The sequence below is a fragment of the Rhodnius prolixus genome, unplaced genomic scaffold (assembly GCF_049639745.1).
Source record: "Rhodnius prolixus isolate KJV_2025 unplaced genomic scaffold, Rpr scaffold_6, whole genome shotgun sequence".
NCBI classification, from domain to species: Eukaryota; Metazoa; Arthropoda; class Insecta; order Hemiptera; family Reduviidae; genus Rhodnius; species Rhodnius prolixus.
The window spans coordinates 17,032,621-17,057,176 of NW_027411634.1; the positions used below are offsets into that span (position 1 = coordinate 17,032,621).

Consider the following 24,556-nt stretch of genomic DNA (forward strand, 5'->3'; position numbering starts at 1 on the left):
CAGGATTTGTTCCGATCTTTTGTATTAACTGAAGATTTATGGATTCATTTGTATATATAAATAATATATTTAAGTATATAAGAAATCTATTGAAAAATTCATTTTATTCAATTTATTCAAAATTTATTGTTCTGCTTGCAAAACTTGTTTGATGATTTATTAGAAGAATTTTTTCTTATAAATAAACTTATGTTTTGAGTTATTGTTACATCTCTCAATAGCAGCATCTTTCAAACAAAGTTAGTTAATACTATCAATTTGTTCAGTTGCTAAAAGATGTTGTCAACACGCCTGACGGCAGGTTAAAACGCTTCAACAATCTTGCCATAAAATAACGCTTAATTACGTATTACTTAATTATTCGTACATTGAATAAGATTCTTAATATTTGAATTTAATTTTTGACGATAATTGTTTTTAATAAGTATAAAGAAATAATTTAGTTTTGTAAAAGGTGGTAATTGTTTACAGGAATTTGCAGGCTATGAGAGTATTACTGCTAGTAACGCCCACACATGGTGGTGTTAACAGTGCACAAGGGTGATAATTGGTTCAACGATATCGTCCTGAATATACAAAGCCACCTGGGACAGTTTAGTTTCGCTGTTATTGTGCAGGTCTTCATGTGTAATCAAACTAAACGATATTAGCCATTCCAGTTATACGTACGAGTACATATATTCGTTTCTCCAATTTAGTCTAAAAAAAACTTTATTAACTGCTGATTACATTTTGTCAGATAGATTTTATTCGAACCAATGTATTTAAGAAAGAAGAATTGATTATAAAACTGTTTTTGTAAAGGAAAGGAATTTGTTTTAATTTTGAACAGGCATTCGTTCTCCAAGCAAGACTTAGAGCATTTTATACAGCTGTTTCCAGGCTGTCTTTACGACAGAAAAACAATCTGACTGGCAAAATTAATATTTAACAACTGGTTTTAGAAAGTGCTTAAATCTGTAGCACAGCTAGCAAAGAAATATGAATGTATTTAAAAGTTATAGCCAATTAGAATGAATGGAAGAAAATGATTAGAGAAGGATTACGTGATTTAAATTTCGGTTAAGCTATAAGGATGGCAGGAATATAGAGTACTGATCTATCCATTAGTTGTAAGGTTTATGTAAATAGTTGTATATAGTAGAGGGATGAATGTGTGAAGCGAATGTATTTATAAGTAAGAATGGAGAGTGAGTGATATTCTAGTGATAAGCACCTAGACCAGTGGTGGGCAAACATTTTTAATGGGGGGCCACAAAGTTTAAGAAATTCTAGAGGAGGGCCAGAATTATAGAAAAAATGCATTTTGTGTTAAAGCTTTTAATCATAATATTATAAAAACATTACAGCATTACACACTTGTGTAACTACGCGGCTAGTTTAGCTTCACCTATAGGTTATGCATCTATTATTCTACTAAGTAGAATCTACTTTATACTTCTCGACCGTCAAAACGTAATTATAGCGGGCCATATACTATCCATGCCGATGGACCCTCGGCGGGCCGGATTAAATACTTTCGCGGGCCGGAGTTGGCCCGCGGGCCGTACTTTGCCCATCACTGACCTAGACGATGCTGGCTGTATGGCGAAAGCCAATGCCAAAAAAAAAGTTTATTTTTAAAGAATAAAATATATGGGTGACTCATCATTGGTTATCCAAAAAATAAAAATGAAATTTTCATTTCCAAACCATTTCCGCCATTTAATAATGGTTCGCGGAAGAGAATAATTTCGTTTTTGACGTATCAACATCTTGAGGTCACTGGCGCCCGGAGCTTTTTTTCAGAGCACTACCTGCCTGTGGACAGTGTTCTCTCGTTACATACAACATTATCCATTCACCGGGAATCCAGTACATAAATGAATTCCTCTAAGCAAATCCCAATCCCTTATTTACATTAGTTTCTAATGAACTTAGGATTTTTTGACTAAATGTAGTTGCCTTCGATATTACCCAGTTGCTCATTGTTAAAACAGCACATTTGGAAAAGTGTAACATCTATTGCAACCAAAGTGGCAAGTTCAATTATCAGTACAATTTTACAGTTAAGCGTTAATTATCAGAGTTTGAACTGAATTGGTTTTGCATTATTGCAGGATTAATTGTTACATAATAAGAATAATATTTAGCGTTATAAAACTAAACTATACAAGAAATGAGAGGAAAAGGACAAAATTTTAACAAGAATGGAGATTGTGGACGTTTGAAAACTGTCTGCAAGGTAAGGCTTAAAAATATAAAAATAAAACTTATAAATATGACCTAAAATTCTACAAAACGAGGTAAATTTTAAAGAGTTTTAATTGATTCAGCTGTGGACGTTGGGTTTTCTCTTCTTAGATTCTTACAAGGTCACTGTTCGGAGACTAACAGCGCTGTCTGTAACAAAAGAATAGTGTCCAAAGGCCCTTAGGCTGGAAACATAGTGGAGCGGCGAGCAAAGCGGCGAAAACAAACACAAGTTATCATATGGGACCGCGCATATTGGGAAGCAAAGCGAAGATAGAGCAACGCTACCAAGAAAGAGTAGAGCAAAGCTTTATGACATGTTTGATTTCTTCGCTCTCATCGCGCTCAATTTTCAAAGGTTAAAATGGATGTTGCTGCATTTATTGATGTAGTTTTTTTAAAGAAATTTCTGAGGGACCAAAAGGATCCTCTCCATCACATCAGATTTGTGTTGGATAAGGAATGGAACAGGATAAGGAAACTTAATGTGTTGGATAAGGAATAGGGTTAACATTGAAATTCGTCCTATTCTTGATTAACATGCTTTCAACTCTAGTTAGTATGTAGTTAGATGTCGAAAAATAGACATCCTGAAACTTGCCAGGATGCACCGGAAGTTGTTTGTACAAATGATGATAGAATTCACCGAGTAGTTCATGTTTAGTCCTGTTTATATCATGAACACTGCAGCTCCTGCTTCTAAGCTGCTGTAAATACCAAATACAAGGAAGAATTTTCGTATAGAAATAATTCCTCCATCAAGTCTCGTCGAAAGGAGTCACTATGTGCATGCGTCTCTTTTGCTCGTTGCTCGTCGCTCTCTCTGATTTGAAGCAACTAACATCGCCGCTTTGCTTGCCGATCCACTATGTTTCCAGCCTTAGTGCACAGGAAAAGGCACTAAGCGCAAGTAACCTAGGATGTGGACAAGTTTCAAGATAAAAGAATGCGGTGCTGAAACAAAAGGGGCGAACAGAACAATCGATACAAGTGAAAAACAAAACGATTCTTGTATTAATTTCTTTGGATTAAGCATTAAAATTGAGGCTAATGGGTGGAAAAACTTAACGGTATATGAAGTTTTTCCATTTAGGAAAGTGTTTTCAAAACGAATTGCAAATTCATAAGGAGCCTGAAGGCATAGCGCATCCAATACACCCTGATTGCATAGTGACAAGGGATGCACAAAAACCACCCCTTCACAACAAATATCCCATAACTAAGAGCGTTTATAATGCACAGACGCCACTCGTCCTGCGCCCAGATCCTGCATCATCGAACACTTCTGTGGCACGTGTTCGCCAATAATAGCCTTTATTCCCCCCCCCCTATAAATCCTTGAAGCGAGTTAACCACTTCTACTCTAAAAGACATCATCTACCATTAACGACTGTTTATTTCTAACTCTTGTCAGTCACTAACTCACTAACGAGAGAGCATTCTTGCTGTTTACTACTAACCCCTAAAAAATTTTCACTGAACCAAAACTCAATTCTCTTGGCCCCAATAACAATCCCTCCTGTTAGCTCCAAAGGGTGGGAGCAAGTCGACGACAAAGGAAAATCAGCACTAGTGAATTGTTTACTCACCACCTTTCACGAACAACAACAACAGTCATGCAGCTCCTCTAGTTGACATTGAGTCCAAATATTGATCGCTTGTGTAACTTTCTCAACACAAAAGATGAGGGAACATTTCTTAATGATCGTTTCAGAAACAGTTCTCTATCCACCCTTTCAGTATTTGTTATAAACTAGAGACTAGGGTTGTGTTGAAGCTTTTATCCTCTTGTACTTGTTTACAGAGCATTTACCTTATCAAATCATTCGAGCACCTACATTTTACATATTGTTATTATAAAAAAGTATCAAGTTCCCTTGTTTTGGAAGAAGGAAAATAAATTACGTATCTCAAGAAGTAATATCTCTCTTTAAATTCAGGACTAAATCAAACAATTCAAGTTACAAACAAATGGCAAAAAAGAGAAAAAAGAATTGAAAAAATTCATACGACTTTTCCCGTTGAATATATTTATTATTATTTTATACTATATTTAAAGTATATTGATGGAAAAACACATAAAAGTACATAGCTTACTCCGAAATTCGTTAAAGCATGAACATTTTTCTGTTCCAGTCCTAAAGTAATTGTAAATATAGAGATTATTAAAACTAGTGAAGTTACCCAGTGATAACACTCCAAAACCCAGAACTATCAGACAATCTCTTCACTAGATAGAAGATCACGAGGCCACGGTCTTTTTTTTTTTAAGACGTCTTGTTAGGTTGTCAGGTCTTTTGTTATCCAGGTTGAGTTTAGATCGTTTGTCAAGTAGTCTGGCGAGAAGTTTTGTGGCGTTGGTTAGTTTCTTGTCTTTTCAGTCTAGTTTAGGGGATTCCATGTCAACCAATTGCTTCTAGGTGCACTCAAAGGTTGCGTATTTTGTCCACAATTGGTGCAGAAGTTTGGTTCATGAAGATGGGAGGTAGGATTTTCTGTCTAAGAGTAAATACTATATATTTTGATTTCGTAACGTTAGTTTAGATTTGCCATTTGATAAGCCAGTCTTGTAAGTGGTTTATATGTCTTTGTAGAGCTCGTGTAGCGATAAGAGGATCGGAATAAGGAGATAAGATTGCAGTATCGTCAGCAAAGGTGGAAAGAATGGTATTTGGATGTTGAGGTATCTCTGCTGTGTATAAGGAGTAAAGAAGAGGACCTAGGACACTGCCCTGATGAACACCAGCTCTGGCTAGATGGATATCAGAGTCTGCTGCTCTGAAATATCGATCTTGCAGTTAGGATTTGAGGATGAGGTAGTAAGTATGAGGAAGAATCTCCCTCAGCTTAAACAGTAGTCCCTCGTGCCACACCCTGTCGAACCCTGTCGAATGCGGTTTAGGAATCATTTTGATGACTGAGAATTTCCACAGAGTTGGAAAGTGCGTCGTTCTGAAGACAGAGTTGTAAAGGAGAGTGAGGAATAGTACAGCTTTTCTTGGAAGTTCGTTTAAGATGGTTGAGGTTATGAGATCGTAGCCAGGTGATTTTTTTTTTAGGTAGTCGGCGAATTTCGTACATTAAGTCTGCAGGTGTAAATGGGTTTTGGCGGTAGGCCAGGTCAGGTAGTGTTCTAGAAAACAAAGATTTTGAGGTAGAGAATTTGCGTGTGATGATGGTAGATTGAAGTGGAGTTTCCTGTTTGGTGTTTTGGCGACTTGGTTAAGATCTGTATGTATAGTCCGGTTAGAGACGTAAACAAAGAATCATTTTCGATTGTGGAGATTGACTTGTTTGGAGTTTGGTGCGTTTAATTGGACCCCACAGCCACTATTCAACAAGACCAGATTGGTCTTAAAACCAAGATGTGTAGATTATATCTTTTGTTGTCAAAGAGACAGATTGATCTGTGGTCAAACAGTTTTTTAAGTTGTTTAAACTCTAATAAACTTTTATAAAAGATACTTTTATTGTGTAAATCTCACTCTGGGACATTTTATTTGAGGCTTTCATAACAATAAAAGGGGGCTTTATGGTAATCCAACATCCTGGTTTTAGTAAAAACGATAAATAAATGTTGAAGTAAGAAAACCTGAACTTGTAGAACCTCTGGAAGTTACCTTGAGAAACAGGATATTCTAAGGTAAATAGACCATAGTCAGGATTGTGATTACTATCGAATAAATTTACTTGATACAGGTTTTATCTACTGAAACTGTTTTCAAAAAACTGTGAAATAATGAGGGGGTTCCATTATCTCTTTCTTAATACCTAGTAGTCCTCAATGCAGGACATTATCATGGATTTTATCCTTTTGGAACTCCTTCGAGATTATTTAACAGTTACATTAAGAGAATGTGACTTCACGTCAGGACAGTTTCTCTCATGGCGGGTCTTCTATTTGTATCAGAGGACATAATATCACATTCATATCTTTATTAAACCATTACACTAGCGTACCAGCATTATTCTGTTCCACCAGTATTTTGTTTCCTTTGTAATGTTCATTAACACGAGTATAACTGTTTTTTTTTCAAACATACTTCACTCATATTTTAATTATTCTTTCCAAAACTTTAATATTTCAGTCAAAGAATTGCCATTTTTAATTTTTAATCATTGTTATTGATGTTCGAAGTAAAATAATGTCTTACGATTCTTAAATCTTGCTATTTAAAATATCATTCTTAATTAAAAGGTGGATCTAGACTTCCTTGTACACAATAATTGAATATTCCACTTACTCTAAGAGCAAATACAGACATCAGAATCAGACACAAAGTTGAAAATTAAACAAATTGATGTATAAATTTTAGAAGAATTAAATCTGACGGAGTTCTGTCCGATCAACATTTTTGCTAGAACAAGCTAATAATCTACCTGGTTGATAAAAGAATGTAAGGTAGTTTTTCTAGCATTTATATTTGTATATCTAATTATTACATTTAAAATGCATTTTTATCTATTCTAGCTATTAAAGTAGCTATTAAATTCTAAATTCTCAAGTTTTTAGATTATGATACAATTCTGTAAATAAACTAACCTTTTGTTAATTTTTTTTAAGCTACGAAGAGGTTCTACGCAGCAGAAACTACACAAATCTTTCATGGCCAGGAGTCAAAGATAAGAAGATGATTCAACAACTCTGAAGATGAATTTAAATCCAAAGTCAATCATAATCTGACGGCTAAAAACAGTGAAATTCCTAGATTCTAGTAACAAAAACAAATAAACCAAATTTCGTTTACATTCTAATTAGTGAATACCAAATAATTGGACAGTATATTTAAAGTAAAAGTAAGTTGTACTGCATTAGAATGGAAATGCAAAGTGTTGGACAAGACAGGTGTGCGGTAGAACTAACCAGAAAGAGACAATCTGATTTAGCGTGATTCCTTATTAAGATTGTGTTAGCAGCATACAGGGCAGTTCAATTAGATAGGCATATTGCCTTAGCTTCAGGCTTAATTGTCTGCAAACACAAATACACTTGAGCAATAACTGTACACTTAGTACGGTGTTACAGATGTAACTGTGAAGAAAATAATTTTGTTTCCTTTAATGTCTTGTATCTTGCAGCTCAAGTTGAAATGCAAACTTACTAATTACAGATCAAGAAAAATCTATTCTTTCACAAGAATGTAAACAATGAATCTGATATAAGAAGTCTTCATGACTGGATCAGTTGGAGGAAAGAAGCTGCCCCACTGGCTACACTCTCGCTGCAGTTGCTTACAATACTGACGAGGTAAACAGCGTTCCAATCAACGTGTGGATAACAATCATTGTAAAGGCAAGATTTTTGAACAAGAGGATTTTTGTGACAGAAAGAAACAGAGTCAATGAATTTTACTATACCTGTTTAGATTTTGTTTCTTCTGTTAATCGAGATCTTGGAGGTCATTATGGAAGGTGATTTTAGAGATATAAAATGGAGAATCCGTAATCCGACGCAGTATTTTTAATTGAAAAAATTGGATTTTTTTTTGTGAATTTGAAAGTTTCATTTCAACCACAAAGTTCAAGTCTGCAAATCCAGATCGGTTTGAGTATTTTATAATTATACGTACAAAGTAATTAAACAAGGGACGTTTTATTTTAAAGATTAAAGATATTTTTAGCAATAAAGTGGGTCCTACATTTGTTGACCTGGTCTAAATTGTGTACCAAAACTGTAATCCCCTTTTTTCATAAAGGTTAATAATAAATTCTATTAATAAAGGATCATCCATTTTTGGTGCTGACCTGGACGATCTAGTACACACAGGTTTATATAAAAAGTAGCCAGTCAATTCTACTCCTTAATTTGTGACCTCTTTTCTTCATTACATTCAAAACTGTTTAAACATTTTTATTGATTTAAGCAAATACTAATTCGAGTCTACATAGTTATAATTATTAGTTTTTATGGCGTATGGAATAGAGCTGTGGGGTTCAACCAAACGCTCCAATCTCCAAAGGATTCAATCTCTACAATCAAAAATACTTCGAACTACTTTACACGCTCCTTTTTATGTCTCCAACCTGGACTATACGAGGGTCGTTTGAAAAGTCCGTGCAAAAATAAAAACTACTTAATTTTTTGGGGTAAACCTTTTTTATTTTTCAACATAGTCTCCTTTTAGGCTTATACACTTCGTCCAACGCTGCTCTAGTTTGTTGATCCCTTCCGTATAATAGGATTTGTCCAAGTCTGAAAAATAGCCATTCGTTTCTGCAATCACCTCCTCGTTTGAATAAAATCTTTTTCCCGCCAGCCATTTCTTCATATTGGGGAACAAATAGTAGTCCGAGGGAGCCAAGTCTGGAGAATAGGGGGGATGCGAAACGAGTTGGAACCCTATTTCCATTAATTTTGCGACCACAACTGCTGAGGTGTGAGCTGGTGCGTTGTCGTGATGGAAAAGGACTTTTTTGTGGGCCAATCGTGGGCGTTTTTCTTGCAGCTCGGTTTTCAAACGGTCCAATAACGATGAATAATATGCACCTGTAATAGTTTTACCCTTTTCCAGATAGTCGATGAGGATTATTCCTTGCGAATCCCAAAAGACAGTCGCCATAATCTTTCCGGCCGAAGGAACGGTCTTCGCCTTTTTTGGCGCAGATTCCCCCTTGGTAACCCATTGTTTAGATTGTTCTTTGGTCTCAGGAGTGTAGTGATGTATCCATGTTTCATCCACAGTGACGAAACGACGCTTAAAGTCCTGCGGATTCTTCTGGAACAGCTGCAAACCGTCCTTACAACACTTCACACGATTTCGTTTTTGGTCAAGCGTGAGCAATCGCGGCACCCATCTTGCGGATAGCTTTGTCATGTCCAAATGTTGATGCAAAATATTATGTACCCGTTCATTCGAGATGCCCACAGCACTAGCAATCTCACGCACCTTCACTCTTCTGTCATCCATCACCATATCATGGATTTTATCAATGATTTCTGGAGTAGTAACCTCAACAGGGCGTCCAGAACGTTCAGCGTCACTTGTGCCCATATGGCCACTCCGAAAATTTTGAAACCACTTATAAACTGTTCTAATCGAAGGTGCAGAGTCATTATAATGTTTATCAAGCTTCTCTTTAGTCTCCTGAGGCGTTTTGCCTTTCATAAAGTAGTGTTTAATCAACACACGAAATTCTTTTTCGTCCATTTTTTGAAAATCACTCGACTTCCTCAATTCAAACGAATGCCAAACACAAAGAAATAGACCGATCTGGCTGAAACTTGGTGTGTGTTCTTCCAAGAGATGCTACTAACTAAACATAACCTCGATACGCGCCAGTGGTGCTATCTCTCTGACTTTGCACGGATTTTTCAAACGACCCTCGTACACACTGACCTTAACATTCCTTTAGTCACTCAAGTTGCTAAAACAAGATACAGAAAACTCCACTTTAACCTGCAATCTCCTATAAATCTTCTAGCTAAAAATCTTTCTTCAAGAACTCTTCCTGATAACCCGGACAAGACAGTGTGGCATCGTGATCTCCTCTCAAATGAAGAGAGCGACTAATAGCCTAATATTTTGGAGTGTTACCACTGGGTAACTTCTCCTCTCGTATACCTCTGTAATTCATAGTTCTGTAATCACTGTTACTTATAGCGCCAACGCGCTGATTGTAGCAAAAATAAACGCCATCTTAAAAATATCTGAATTTAATCAGAAATGCTTAGGGAAACCGCCATCCAAAAAGACAAATGGATTTTCCTTTCAGATAAGGGTAAATCGACAAAAAAATAGTAGTCTTAAAGTTCATCTTAATAAAGTTAGCAAATTAATAGAGTCACTTAATTTCTGAATAATAAAATAGAATTAAAGAAGAATCTCTTATTGAAGATAAATTTTAGTAATAAAACAGCGGCTCGATACTTTGTTGGTGCAAAAAAAACATTAAGTTAGCGAGTCTAGGTGTGTATATATATATATATGTACGGCGAGAAAACGAGGTAAATAACAAATTGGAGTGGCCGTGGTGAATGATTGGGAGAGGTAACGGGTATATAATCCATCTTAAAGAAGACGGGTTGGTGTTTGTAATAATGTCAGTAGCCCTTAGCCCTAGAGCTGTAATTTATAAAGAAGGAAACCAACCTTGTTTTCTGTACAGTGTAACATTTTTTTAAAATTAATACCGCCAGAACTTAGGAACGGCATTTTGTTTTTGGCTTACTTAATTTGAATTTAACATTTTATTAACTTATTTCTTGATTAAATAAAAAAGGCGTTGAAATCGCCATCGTTTGGTCTCAAAAATAGAAGAAGCTAATTACTTTCTGTAATTATGAGGTTCTAATTATTTGAATTAAGACTTTACTTGGTAGTACCTAATTTAGTTTGTATAGTTCGTAATTCAAGAACATTTTTTACAAATAAATAAAGATAAATAATAATAGAAAACTCCTCTACAAAACTACTTTGGACTCCAAACATGGTCTCCAAGATGAACGCTCAAGGTAACTTCCCTAATTTAATGTAAGAACATTCATGAATTTGTCGCATGAGATTTTTTTTCCCGTAGTTACCTTTCTAACGAATAGAATAGAATAGAATAGAAATGCTTTATTAACAAAAATATAACATAAATAAACAAAAATAAACTTCAAAGCTATTTGGCTTGGTGCTTAACACCGTCAGCCAGAGCTGTCATCTATTATGAACTGTGGTATTTACAAAAAACTAAACAAAGTAAATGAAACTTCAATAATTAAATAATCAAACCAATAAAATAAATACCTGTGAAAATAAAGCAAAAGAAATACCTGTATATAATAATAATAGTAATAATAATAATGATATATACAATAGTAACAGTGAGATTCCCTTTGTGCTCAGTAGTTGAACTCCTGCACAAGTAGGCTTCTATATTTATAAGCACATGTATGAAAATTTATTAAGTTTCTCCAATTATCACCATTCAATTGGTTTATCACTTCATTCGGTGTTAGACACTTCTTACCAAACCACTTCAATCACCTTTCTAACGATAATTACAATTCCAAATTGTTTTCGCAGGGGCCATGCTAATCTTCTCTGTATCGTTCCAATTTTAGTATATGTACCGCCGAAGCCAACAAACAAACAAAAACAAAAATTGTTTTCGGGATCCCAAAGTGCATAAACAAGAACTATTTTTTTAAAATGCCATTTTTGCTCATTTTCAGCAACTTTTTTCTAAATATCTATCAGATCTGGGTTGTTGAAAATTTTTTTTTACAGTTATAAAGGAGTACGAGGGTCGTTTGAAAAGTCCGTGCAGTCAGAGAGATAGCACCACTGGCGCGTATCGAGGTAGCATCTCTTGGAAGAACACACACCAAGTTTCAGCCAGATCGGTCTATTTCTTTGTTTGGCATTCGTTTGAATTGAGGAAGTCGAGTGATTTTCAAAAAATGGACGAAAAAGAATTTCGTGATTTGATTAAACACTACTTTATGAAAGGCAAAACGCCTCAGGAGACTAAAGAGAAGCTTGATAAACATTATGGTGACTCTGCACCTTCGATTAGAACAGTTTATAAGTGGTTTCAAAATTTTCGGAGTGGCCATATGGGCACAAGTGATGCTGAACGTTCTGGACGCCCTGTTGAGGTTACTACTCCAGAAATCATTGATAAAATCCATGATATGGTGATGGATGACAGAAGAGTGAAGGTGCGTGAGATTGCTAGTGCTGTGGGCATCTCGAATGAACGGGTACATAATATTTTGCATCAACATTTGGACTTGACAAAGCTATCCGCAAGATGGGTGCCGCGATTGCTCACGCTTGACCAAAAACGAAATCGTGTGAAGTGTTGCAAGGACGGTTTGCAGCTGTTCCAGAAGAATCCGCAGGACTTTAAGCGTCGTTTCGTCACTGTGGATGAAACATGGATACATCACTACACTCCTGAGACCAAAGAACAATCTAAACAATGGGTTACCAAGGGGGGATTCGCGCCAAAAAAAGGCGAAGACCGTTCCTTCGGCCGGAAAGATTATGGCGACTGTCTTTTGGGATTCGCAAGGAATAATCCTCATCGACTATCTGGAAAAGGGTAAAACTATTACAGGTGCATATTATTCATCGTTATTGGACCGTTTGAAAACCGAGCTGCAAGAAAAACGCCCACGATTGGCCCACAAAAAAGTCCATTTCCATTACGACAACGCACCAGCTCACACCTCAGCAGTTGTGGTCGCAAAATTAATGGAAATAGGGTTCCAACTCGTTTCACATCCCCCCCTATTCTCCAGACTTGGCTCCCTCGGACTACTATTTGTTCCCCAATATGAAGAAATGGCTGGCGGGAAAAAGATTTTATTCAAACGAGGAGGTGATTGCAGAAACGAATGGCTATTTTTCAGACTTGGACAAATCCTATTATTCGGAAGGATAAAACTAGAGCAGCGTTGGACGAAGTGTATAAGCCTAAAAGGAGACTATGTTGAAAAATAAAAAAGGTTTACCCCAAAAAATTAAGTATTTGCCCTATATTTTAAAGAAAAATTGGGAAAAGAGAAAAAATGGTCAAAGTTGGGTGTTTTTCAACGTTAAGCTTTTTCGTGCAGTTTTTGACGATCTCAACCCTTGTTCAACTGTCCTACCGGATAGTTTTAATTATTAATGTGAATACTTATTTAAAGCACTCAACAAAGCAAGGATGATGTACACTTTTTTGTAAATGAAGACCGAAATATTTTACAGATATTTACAAATTTAGAAATTGGGAAACTGCGTTTGTAATCAATTATTAATTTATAGCTAATACCTCCATTTTGGTTTAAAAGAGATAAAATGAAGGAAATTTTGTAATTGTTTCGTAAATAAACAACTGATCAGAGATTAATAAATTGTAAAAATTCTAAAAAAGTTGTACATCAATAAACCTTGTTCAAGAGTTTGCAGTATCACACCGCGAGTTATTTATAAAAAAAAAATGTATAGTAACTATAGATGACGAAATGCAAGGTTGCAGGGAAAGGTCGTGAAAGGTCAGTAGCATCAGAGATTGCATAATAACCCAATCAACATTCTATGTTGCCCACCAACAACAAACTTAGTTTCTGATAAAAGGATATTTTAGACTTTAGTAAACGTCTAGTAAAAATCCTTTTTACAATAGGCTCAGCTAAGGTTGAAGATTCTTTCACTTCAAACTAATCTATTCAATAACTATGGAAACAAAAGCGTCATCAAGGAATAATAATAAATAACTAACTTTCTCTTAGTATTATTCTGAAGGTTCTGATATACAGGGTGAACCAGTAAGTACTGTCCATAGGCCAACTGTGTGTAGTACATCTAAAGTGGAGTTCAATGACGTATTGGCCAACTTCATATTTTCCACTGTTCTTGAGTGACGTCACTTTAATTTTTTTTTTTTAAATCATTACTTTTTTCCAATAAAAATGTTATTACTCGAGAAAGTTTTAGTCCGAATTCGATTCTGATTACAGGGTTAGAAAGACAGATAAATTTTCTAAAAATTGACACCATTTCGAAGCATAAGTTATTCTCCAAACAGTCTCAATCTTCCTCCGATTGCTGGACAAATAAAAGTAATCGAAATTTTTAAGAAAACTCATTAGGCCCTTACGTGATCATTATCAGACCTAGGTGCTGGCACTTTTTGTAAAAGTTTCATTGTTTAATGGGCTTTCAAACGATATATCATTTTCCAGGATTCCTTTTATCTTCGTATGAGAAATTACGTTTGTTTTACAAGAAAACGTGCTCACGAGCACTCAACAGTGTTAGTTTATCAAGTTGTTTAATTCATTGAAAACTCTTTTAGATGGACCAGTAGTCAATTTTTAAAGTAGATTGTCTTAAAATAAGGAAGTCAAAGGTTACAAATTGCACAAAAAAAGAAAGAAAAAAGCTAGGAGAGTGGTTGTGAAATGGCTTGTTCTAACACAAACCAAGAAATGATTAAAGTTAAGGTTATTCTAGTTAACAATCAAAAAACGTAAATAAGTTCTTCCACATCAGAAATTATCCTCAAACTAGGAATTTTAAAAACAAATTTAACACTTCTTAACAGGACACAGGAGATAGGAGCTGACATTTCACACGAAAAATGGCAACGTAGATGGAATTTGTCCACCCTATCTCATAGAATTACCATTAACCACATTTCCCCATCTCGCCAAAACGTTTCACAAAGTATAGATCAATGCATAAACTATTAGTACAATAAGTTTGAAGAAAATAAAAAAAAAAAAAAAACGATTTCTTGATAACCTTAACAAAAAAACTATTTAGCAAAGTTGTACGACCTGTTGACCGATTTAAATCGTAACCTTATTGGGGCATCCTCTTTTAAGGAACTTAAGCGTAATATCCAACTTGAATTCTCGGCGACTTCCGTTTATGAGTTACGATAGATAATCTCACATAGAATAATTTTCTTTAAAAAAACAAAAAAACACTTCCAGGGGATCTTAGAACGAATTTTTTTAATTACAAAATAAACAATCAGCACGATTACAATACCTTATTTTACTCAGTAGAGGAGGGTAAGAGAACGGAAAAAACTGTTTAGAAACAAACACTGCCTTCATTGTTACCAACTGTTACAATAAATATTAATTTAGCACTTGTTTAAAAAATATAGCGAAAAGTTTTGCTTTTTGGCTAAGATTTATGATTTGGTTTCCTGGCAGTTAGCGAACGCCGTCTGTTTTCTTAACTCCACAGAACTTCCTATCCTTATCAAATTAAAAACACACTCCAAATTTTTTTTTTAAAACTCTCCAAAAATAACTTTTTAAGAAGAAAATGTACCATAATAAACTTGATAGAAATGCAATAGTTTGTAATTCTACTATTTTATTTTACTTTATTTATCTATCAATTCTAGTCAACTACTACGTTTTATTGCTACTTTATTTTTTACTTCCGTTTTATTAAATAATAATTGTTAAAAACTAAAATGGTTACTTTTCTTTTTGTTCCTTCTCCAAAAATTGACATTTGAGTAAATTAGTAGTGAAAAGTCGGTTACGCAAAATACCAGTTTTCTGCATTTACACCCCTCTGTTCGGGGTAGCGTTTTATTAAAAACCAAAATAATCCATATGGTCTTGAATTTCAATAAATGTGACTCCTTGATTCATTAACCATTGAGAAAATGCAGTTGAAAATTTTAACAAAAATCATCGAGAACGAATATTTAGAAATTAAAGTAAAAATTTCATTGTTATAAGAAACGTTTTGAGGCTCGGTATTGAGCAAATTTATAGGAAATTTAATGCTCTTTCGTTTGGAATAAGCAGATTTGTTGTATGATAAAGGATAGAAAAGTTACGGCCGTTTTTATGGTGAAAAACGCGAATATCGACGGAAAAGTTAAAAATGCAAATATCTTGGACACTATTGAGAATCAGGCCAAAGTGAAGAGAATATTTTTTGTTGCATTTGAGCTGCTGAGGACAGTTGCCCCTTTAGCCGCCTCTTACGGCAAGCGGAAGACACTGGGGTCCTATTCTAACCCGGAAACCCCACGGGTAATAATAATAATAATAATAATATAAATATAAATATTATTATTATTACTTAATTACTATGAATTGGTGAATGAATTTTTTTTATTAAATAAATGTTTATTATATGAAGTGTTAAAGAAATTTTCTTTAAGAGTAAAAAACTCGGTAGCTTATTTACAATAAAATGTAATATAAAACAAATATAAAGCAGTTTTGCGACAAGTTTTAAAATTTGTAAAATTTCTGTAATTGATACAGAAGGGACAACCGAAAAAAACAGTAATTGAAATCAACATTTTTCCAGACAATAATACTGACTACATAATAAAAGGAAACCGCGTATTAGTTATTTGTTAAAAGTGTTTTATTTGTAATTGTTCTGTAGTTTTTAATGCATTTTTTGGATGCACCAAGCGGGAATAAACTCTTTCGCTTAATGGAGAAAATGAAAACCCAAACAGAATAATGTCAAAATGATTAGTGATTCAACAGTTCTAAATACTATTATTTGTGAATACTTGAAAATGAAAATCCGTACGATCACAATACCAACTCTTTACCGGAAGTAAGCGAAAGTAAAATTCAATGCACAATTCATAAAAATCTTTTAATAAATAAATTATTAAAAGATAATGTTGTTTAAAATAGGAATTTCTGCGATATAATACAAGAGTACGATTTATGTAGGTAGTAAATCTTATTTGAAACGTCTTATATTGTTCCGTTCTTGTACTTGGATATATACAGCAGCTGTACCTCGAGAGGTACCCGAGGCCCGAAGGCTTAGTTACGTCCGCTACAATTTCACAAATAAATAAATCATTTAGAGACTACTTAATACCTCACAAGTTTGGATGCACTGTTACTGAACGAACAAAATAGGAAATTGGCAAACTTATTATTATTTATACTTTCTCCGATCGCTCATAAAAGGTAGTTTAGTGGGCAAACAGTTCTTACAAATATAAACAATAGTTACGTCTGCAAGAAAAAGTTGTAGAGAATTAGTGGACATACCGCCTTCAAGGAAATCATCTTAGAAGCGGTCATTATAATCTTTAAAAAATCGTTGTAAACACCCACGACTTGTTTTTTACCGTAGCTTAGGTGAAAAATAAAATTTCATAAAACAAAATTTACTAAAAAGTAGCTCTCCACGTTGAAGATACCATTTCCGTAGTTATCTCAACAAACTAGAACATTCGAGAATATATGAAACAAAGAACAAACCACATATTCAGTAATAAGGAAGTTCTTTCAGTTGAAAAAGTAACTAAAATTTTTTAACATCTGAAGGCATTGGTGCCCCAAGCTTCTTTTTTTTCAGGGTACTGACGGCCTTCGGGCAGTTCTCTCTTTACAGACAGCACTTTCAATCAGTGGTAAGTTAACTGAAAGAAGCCTCCCTAGGAAGAGATGGGCCAACAGCTTAATTCGAACCAGAGATCTCTGGGTGGGTTAATTACTTCCCACGAAATAAAAGTTAAATATTTTTAAAAGAAGAGTAAATGTTTTTATTAAAATAAAAATTGCAAAAACGTTAAATAATGCCGCCATTATGTTGGAATAATTTCTAAACAAACCCAATATATATATCTCTCAGTACGTCCATTAAGAATTGTTTATGAAGTCTATGGAAAAAAGGATCTAATCCTTTAGGAAACGTTGGTGAAGTGAAGTTTGCCACATTTCAGAACCAACGGCATCCCCCGTCAGTCGTCAAGGGGCTTAACTCGCTTCTACACCACCGCGTCCATATTTAAAATCTGCCACAACACCAACCGAAGTCTTCTTCACAGCTTACCTATTCAAATTTTATGTTAAGTTCATGTAATTGGCATTGTGGGGTTTCTTCCCTCCAATTACCTTCGCCAGTTTGCTTACTACCTGCCCTGGCTTTCTCTCCTTAACGATTTTTGCTCTCCTTCTTTCTCTTAATCTCCTTCGACAGGAAGAGTGCTTACAATTTACCACTTTCTTGGGCAAGTACTCTTAGATTATGTCAACACAGTGACAAAGACGCAATTGTTTTGTTTAAATGAATTCATATTTGCTCAAATTTAAATATATTTTAATTTCCAGGGGATTTTTTAAAAAGAAATTTAAAGAAAAGTATAAATTATTTATTTTCTCCTTCCTTTTTTGTTCGTTCTTATGTATTTCAATGGTGCAGATGTTTGTTCTTTTTCCGGCTATTCGTTAAGATATATTCTGGAAACATAACGAGCAAAGTTACTGTCGCCTTCCATTTCCTCACGTGCAGTTTCTTTAGATTTTTCACCATGTTCTGATGCTATTTCCTCATTTGCTCAATTGCTTGAAGATCGGCATAAAAGTGATATGTTGCCTCTGGCTTCCCGCTCGCAGCATTACTCTATTTATTACCAGCTATTGAGTCAAGATCTACTTGATAGTTATAGAAATTATATGTCTGACGAGGGCAGGTTACATCTAAAAAGAGTGGTGTTTCGGGCGAGATGCCAGCTAATTTGGGTGTTGAAGAATGTGCTATCTATTTCCTTGCCGTGTGTCCAGTACTCAGGGTGTACAGGGTAAGGTGGCTTAACAAGGCTGAATTGACCAGTGACGAGGTTATTAGTTTTTTAAACGGAAAGGGCGATTGGTGCCCATTATATACATACAGACAGACCGCTTCCATTTACAGGACTTTCTTGATCTCACAATTTAATGGATAATTTTATCTTATTTTTCAATTGTTTATTTTTATTTATTTTATACTGTTTGTACCTTAAATCTCACACTAATTTTTTTATCTCTAATTTTTTACCACTAAATATAAAAAGAAAAACGTAATTATTATTTAATTAATTAATAAATACTAAAATTATTATTATTATTATTTTTTAATTAGTTTATTTATTTTGCAACTGTAATTAGTACAATAAGCAAAAGGGATGAGAGTAAGGAAATGGCGCAAATACACGTGCACGCATATATATGCACTTACATACACGTGCACGCCCATGCATGTGCGCCAAGAGGCGTGAGTGGAGTGAACGACGACCATCCAGTGATGGAAGCCGTTAGTTCACCTGATTGGCAAGCTTATACAGCAACCATCCTAGGAGGTCGGCGTTATATGTTGAGATGATCGCGTAGCCACCGCCGCTTTAGTCTGCGCTGTGGATTTGAAGGAAGTGCTTGTAGTAGACATGTTGTGGATCAGAGGGTTGTAATGACTGTGTAGATTTGAGTGGAGTTTTGTGTAGCGAGATTGTGCTATTTCAGAAACGAGAGGAATATTGAGATCAGCATTATTGTGTGATTGGAGACGTAGAAGGGAGCGTTAACTATTGTTCTTAGAATTTTTGACTGTAAGGTTTACAGTCGGTAGAGTTGTATTCCGTACGTCCATATTGGGGCAAGTAGAGCGGTATATACGAGGGTCGTTTGAAAAGTCCGTGCAAAAATAAAAACTACTTAATTTTTTGAGGTAAACCTTTTTTATTTTTCAACATAGTCTCCTTTTAGGCTTATACACTTCGTCCAACGCTGCTCTAGTTTGTTGATCCCTTCCGAATAATAGAATTTGTCCAAGTCTGAAAAATAGCCATTCGTTTCTGCAATCACCTCCTCGTTTGAATAAAATCTTTTTCCCATTGTTTAGATTGTTCTTTGGTCTCAGGAGTGTAGTGATGTATCCATGTTTCATCCACAGTGACGAAACGACGCTTAAAGTCCTGCGGATTCTTCTGGAACAGCTGCAAACCGTCCTTGCAACACTTCACACGATTTCGTTTTTGGTCAAGCGTAAGCAATCGCGGCACCCATCTTGCGGATAGCTTTGTCATGTCCAAATGTTGATGCAAAATATTATGTACCCGTTCATTCGAGATGCCCACAGCACTAGCAATCTCACGCACCTTCACTCTTCTGTCATCCATCACCATATCATGGATTTTATCAATGATTACTGGAGTAGTAACCTCAACAGGGCGTCCAGAACGTTCAGCGTTACTTGTGCCCATATGGCCACTCCGAAAATTTTGAAACCACTTATAAACTGTTCTAATCGAAGGTGCAGAGTCACCATAATGTTTATCAAGCTTCTCTTTAGTCTCCTGAGGCGTTTTGCCTTTCATAAAGTAGTGTTTAATCAACACACGAAATTCTTTTTCGTCCATTTTTTGAAAATCACTCGACTTCCTCGATACAAACGAATGCCAAACACAAAGAAATAGACCGATCTGGCTGAAACTTGGTGTGTTCTTCCAAGAGATGCTACTAACTAAACATAACCTCGATACGCGCCAGTAGTGCTATCTCTCTGACTTTGCACGGACTTTTCAAATGACCCTCGTAGTGTTCGTTTGTTCGTCAGGGTCAGTTTTGATCAAATACTAAAATTAGAAGTAAATATTTTCAGTTTGTTTTATAAGGTTAACTTGGCAGACGGACAAATGTCCATTGTCTATAGTGTACACGTGTATATTGATTTTTTGTTTGTATTTTGCAAATCTGTAAATAAAATCACTATCTATTTACCCTCATTCACGGTCTCTGGCAATGAAAGAGTAACGTGTATGGCAGGTAAGGCTGTCTGATTTACGAATAGAATATCGAGTTCAGTGTTTAGTGATAAGTTTGTTAATGAGTGTCAAACTATGCTAATATTTGCCTGTTAGGCTGAACTGTAGAGTTCTAATCCATAAGTTCACGTACGTTTAAATACAGAGTTCTATATTAACTCTTTTTGGTTCTGTAGTCAATTAAGATCATTTTGAATAAATAAAAACCATTCTTAGCAAGCCACAAAAATCAAATTATTTTAATGAGAATAACTATCATAAAAATTAGTTAAAGACAGAACCTAATATTTCAAAAAAAAAGATAAAACATTCTGAGCAAGAGTAAGAATAACTGGTTCTAACTATTTAAAGACAAAACATCAAAACTTAGAATTTCACATTTAATTAATTTCTAGGTTGGATTGTGGTAAAAAGAAGAACCACAATCAAAAATAGAGTAAGAAATGAAAGAATAACCATTTTATTAAGTTCCTACTCAAGATAGACTGTGGTGATCATTATGGCAGTGTGGTGACAATTGTTAATTAAATTAGAGTGCACCTCTAGGGATAAAGTAAGGACGTGATTTGATGTGGTATTTTAGTATGCGTTTTGAAAAAATTAAAAAGAAAAAAAATAAGAAAAAGGTTATTTTTAATTTAAACATACAAAAAAACAAAAAAAAAATGAATATAAAATCATTGTTTATATAAGCTGGCAGCTAAATAAAGATAGATAATACATAAACTAATAATAACAAAGTTTTTAGAGTTTTCTGTAAAATTAAAAAGAAAATTTTAGAGAATTTTCGTCAGTTTTGTTAAAGAAAAAAAAAAAAATCTGGAATATTACTTCTATTTACAACACCTTCGGGAATTTCAGCAATCTACAGACAAGATGGTAATTTTTTTTGGTAGGCTACCTTAGGGATCCATAAAACGGTAAGTTTTCTCTCTGAATAGGTAAATGCTTTAACATAAACTACGCACTTACATACATAAAAACTTACTATAAAATTTCTTTCAACCAGCCATGGAACATTACTTGGGCTAGGTTAATGTATTAAGGTTAGGTTACTTGAAGACTATTGAGTAAAATGGGGCTAACTTATCAATGTAGCTAATTGCGAACTGTTAGTGGTAGCGGTTTCCAATCTGGGAAACCAGGGTGCCCCGCTAAGGGCGTGACTAGTTACCAAAATTAATAAATATACATAAAATCTTTTGAAAAGTTTTTCTTTTAATCGACTTAATGCTGAACTTAAGAATAACAAAATTAAGAATAACATTAGAACCTATGCTCACAAGATTTGTCTCCCCTGCTGAAAAAATGTGTTTTGTTTTTCAATAAGTTGTTTTAAATTGTATTCAATTGTTATTTTATCAATTGAAAGCCCCTTAACCTAAAAACTCTTTTTTATAAAGAGTTGGAAAGATAAATGGTATGGCTGTCTCAAATTTCATGAGTTTTTCTCGAAAAAAAAAATGTATTCCGATGGAAGCAATATTTGGGCACTGAAAGACCAAATTTTTTGATACTTCCGTCAATTACATGACCTTATTCATGTAGATGCAAGTATGATGGTGAACTAGAGAATCAAAATACGAGACTATGGACGATATCGTCAAAAACTGTCCTGTAGGACAGTTATATATGGATTGATCATTAAAAACTGCACGAAATAACATTGATTACAGTAATGGTAATAAAGAGAGATTCTATAAAACTAAGGCACATCAGTTACCTAGACAACCATGGTTTTAGGGGAACTGTCACTAATAAATTGGGTTGTTACGTCAATAAGCAGTCTGTGAGCGAACCACGCGATGTGTGGATCGTATCTTCACAGGATCAACAAAAAGGTCCTCTCCTCTTTGCGTAGATTGCAATGAGGAGGAGGATTTCAAACATAATAATGGATATGTCCACGTTATGTATAGTAGAAAGGAAACGAATGTTTGACAACTTATACAGGTATTTAGATGCACCATTTCGCTACGAAGACATAATATTCTCCACCAACATCTATGTGCTTAAATCTATAGCAGAGCTAGCAATGAAATACGAATGTATTTAAAAGTTATAGAATGAATGGAAGAAAATGATTAGAGAAGGATTACGTGATTTTAATTTCGGTTAAGCTATAAGGATGGCAGGAATATAGAGTACTGATCCATCCATTAGCTGTAGTTTATGTAAATAGTTGTATATACTCGTAGTAGTGGGATGAATGAGTGAAGCGAATGTATTTATAAGTAAGAATAGAGAGTGAGTGATATTCTAGTGATAAGCACCTCGATGCTGGCTGTATGGCGAAAGCCAATGCCAAAAAAAGCCATAAAAATAAAAAATAACGTTGAAAAACACCCAACTTTGATAATTTTTTTCTCTTTTTCTATAAAAGATAAAATTACCAAATTTTCTTTAAATTAAAGGGCAAATCCTCCTTTATAACTGTAATTTTTTTGCAACCACCCAGACCTAATTGATTTCGAGAAAAATGTTGCCGAAAATGAGCAAAAACGGCATTTTCAGAAATTGTTCTTGTTCTTGTCTTGTTGTTGTTACCTTTTTTGTAAACAAAGTAGCGCCTAACGTGTGAACCGATTTTCACGAATTAATAGATTCTTTCCAGTTGTATCAAGTATAAAGTAGTAGTTCAAAATAGTTGCATTTTATAGTACAAAATTGCATGTCGACTTATTTTCGTCCTAAAATAACCAGTAAAAAATTTGACCAAAATTGCGGTTGGTTACCCTTTAAGTCAAAAACAATGTCATCAATTACCTTTTCCCCCAAAAAGGAGTAAAACATATTAGGGAATACGTGAGACAATCAGACAGCTGCATGGTAACACATGTGCTGGATAGATTTAATAAACGAGGAGGGACATCCTAGGTTCTCCTTATTTAGATAATACCATATCCCAAGTCTAGTGTAAAGTTAGGTGTGCAATAGAGACAGCTGGAAAGGAACAGTAACCCAGGGGGTTGCACTGCTAATGGTAATGCATTCTCTAGCCACCAGACTGGTCAAACTCTAATGTCCACGGCCCAATGATTAACTACCGCCCCCAACGGGGACGGCTGTTTCATGTTATTTGATTACCTAAAGTTCAGCTCTGAATGTCCCTACTCGTTCTCTTTCCAGCACCCTTGTAAGCTCTCTCTCTTGAATAGAGTAAAAAGAGCTAGAGTATCATAGATATCCCTAAGGGACTCCCAATGGAACAAAAGGGTAGAATAGGGCGTTACCGTGCTCAAAAGGCGTGTCCTTTTAAAGTAAATGTTGCCAATAAACTAACTACACAGCAAAATAAATTTAAATAAACAGTACACACCAACCACCAGCTTTTTTTGATTAAATCAAATAAAATCATTTTTAAAATTGGGAGTAAATTATTATCTATCCCAGCGTATCCCAACCTTTTTTGACTCGCCTACCACTTGGTAGAGTACATCATGCTAAATTGTACCACTTTGTAAAAATGATTGTATTTCGTGAAATTTGTTATTCCGAGTGTGCTATTTTATTATTATTATCTTTATTCGTATAGAGATACAATGTATCTGTTACAAAGGACTTCAGGTTCATGTTCACTTTATAAACTTTGTAAAGTGTAAGATCTTAGTTTTAAAACGGTTTTGGTACATTTGTACCCAAATCTTCTAAATTAATTTCTTCTAAGCATTCAACTACCTGTACTCGTAAATACCAATTAAATTTAATGTTGCTTGGATAGGAGCTTACTCATTACAATCAGTCTCTTTAAGCAGATCTTTACATAGTTATCTTAAGTTCTGTCACATGATAATTCTATTAAATTTTCTTTATCTTTTATTGATAATGATGTAGCTTTTCCTAAATTTTTCTTTATAGAAGGGGAAGTGAAATTGAACTATCATCTGTGTTTTCGGGTTTTGGAAAATACTCCATGAAAGACAATTTTAATTCTGTTAAGTGTGCTATTATATTTTCTCTCATATCTTGAGACAGACTAACCTTATTACTGTACATATTAACAACTTTACTATATAATATTATTAATTAAAATAATTTTTATGTATTATAGGGAAAAAACGTTTCTATGATATTTTTGTGTTTACATTTTTTATGTCCGCCATTATTGATTATTTTTCGCGTATCACCAACCAGCAACTCGCGTACCACAGGTTGGGAAACGCTGATCTATCCCACTATAGTTCTTCTATTTCCTTCAACAGAAGTGAAAATTGCGAACATATTTATTTAAATCCCCCTCCTGTCTTATCTAGGTTCAAGTAATTGGATGAAATTAAATTCACTAGTTAAATACAACAAAAGCAGT

The 24,556-nt window shown here is 34.6% G+C and overlaps 1 protein-coding gene and 1 pseudogene across 5 annotated transcripts in view; both read right to left on the reverse strand.

The window, feature by feature from the left end:
* IRSp53 (Insulin receptor substrate 53 kDa) overlaps positions 1–24,556 on the reverse strand; it is a 681,191-nt gene that overhangs the window by 212,188 nt on the left and 444,447 nt on the right. The gene's annotated exons all lie outside the window — the stretch shown is intronic.
* On the reverse strand, positions 11,210–11,303 carry LOC141461541 (U6 spliceosomal RNA; annotated as a pseudogene).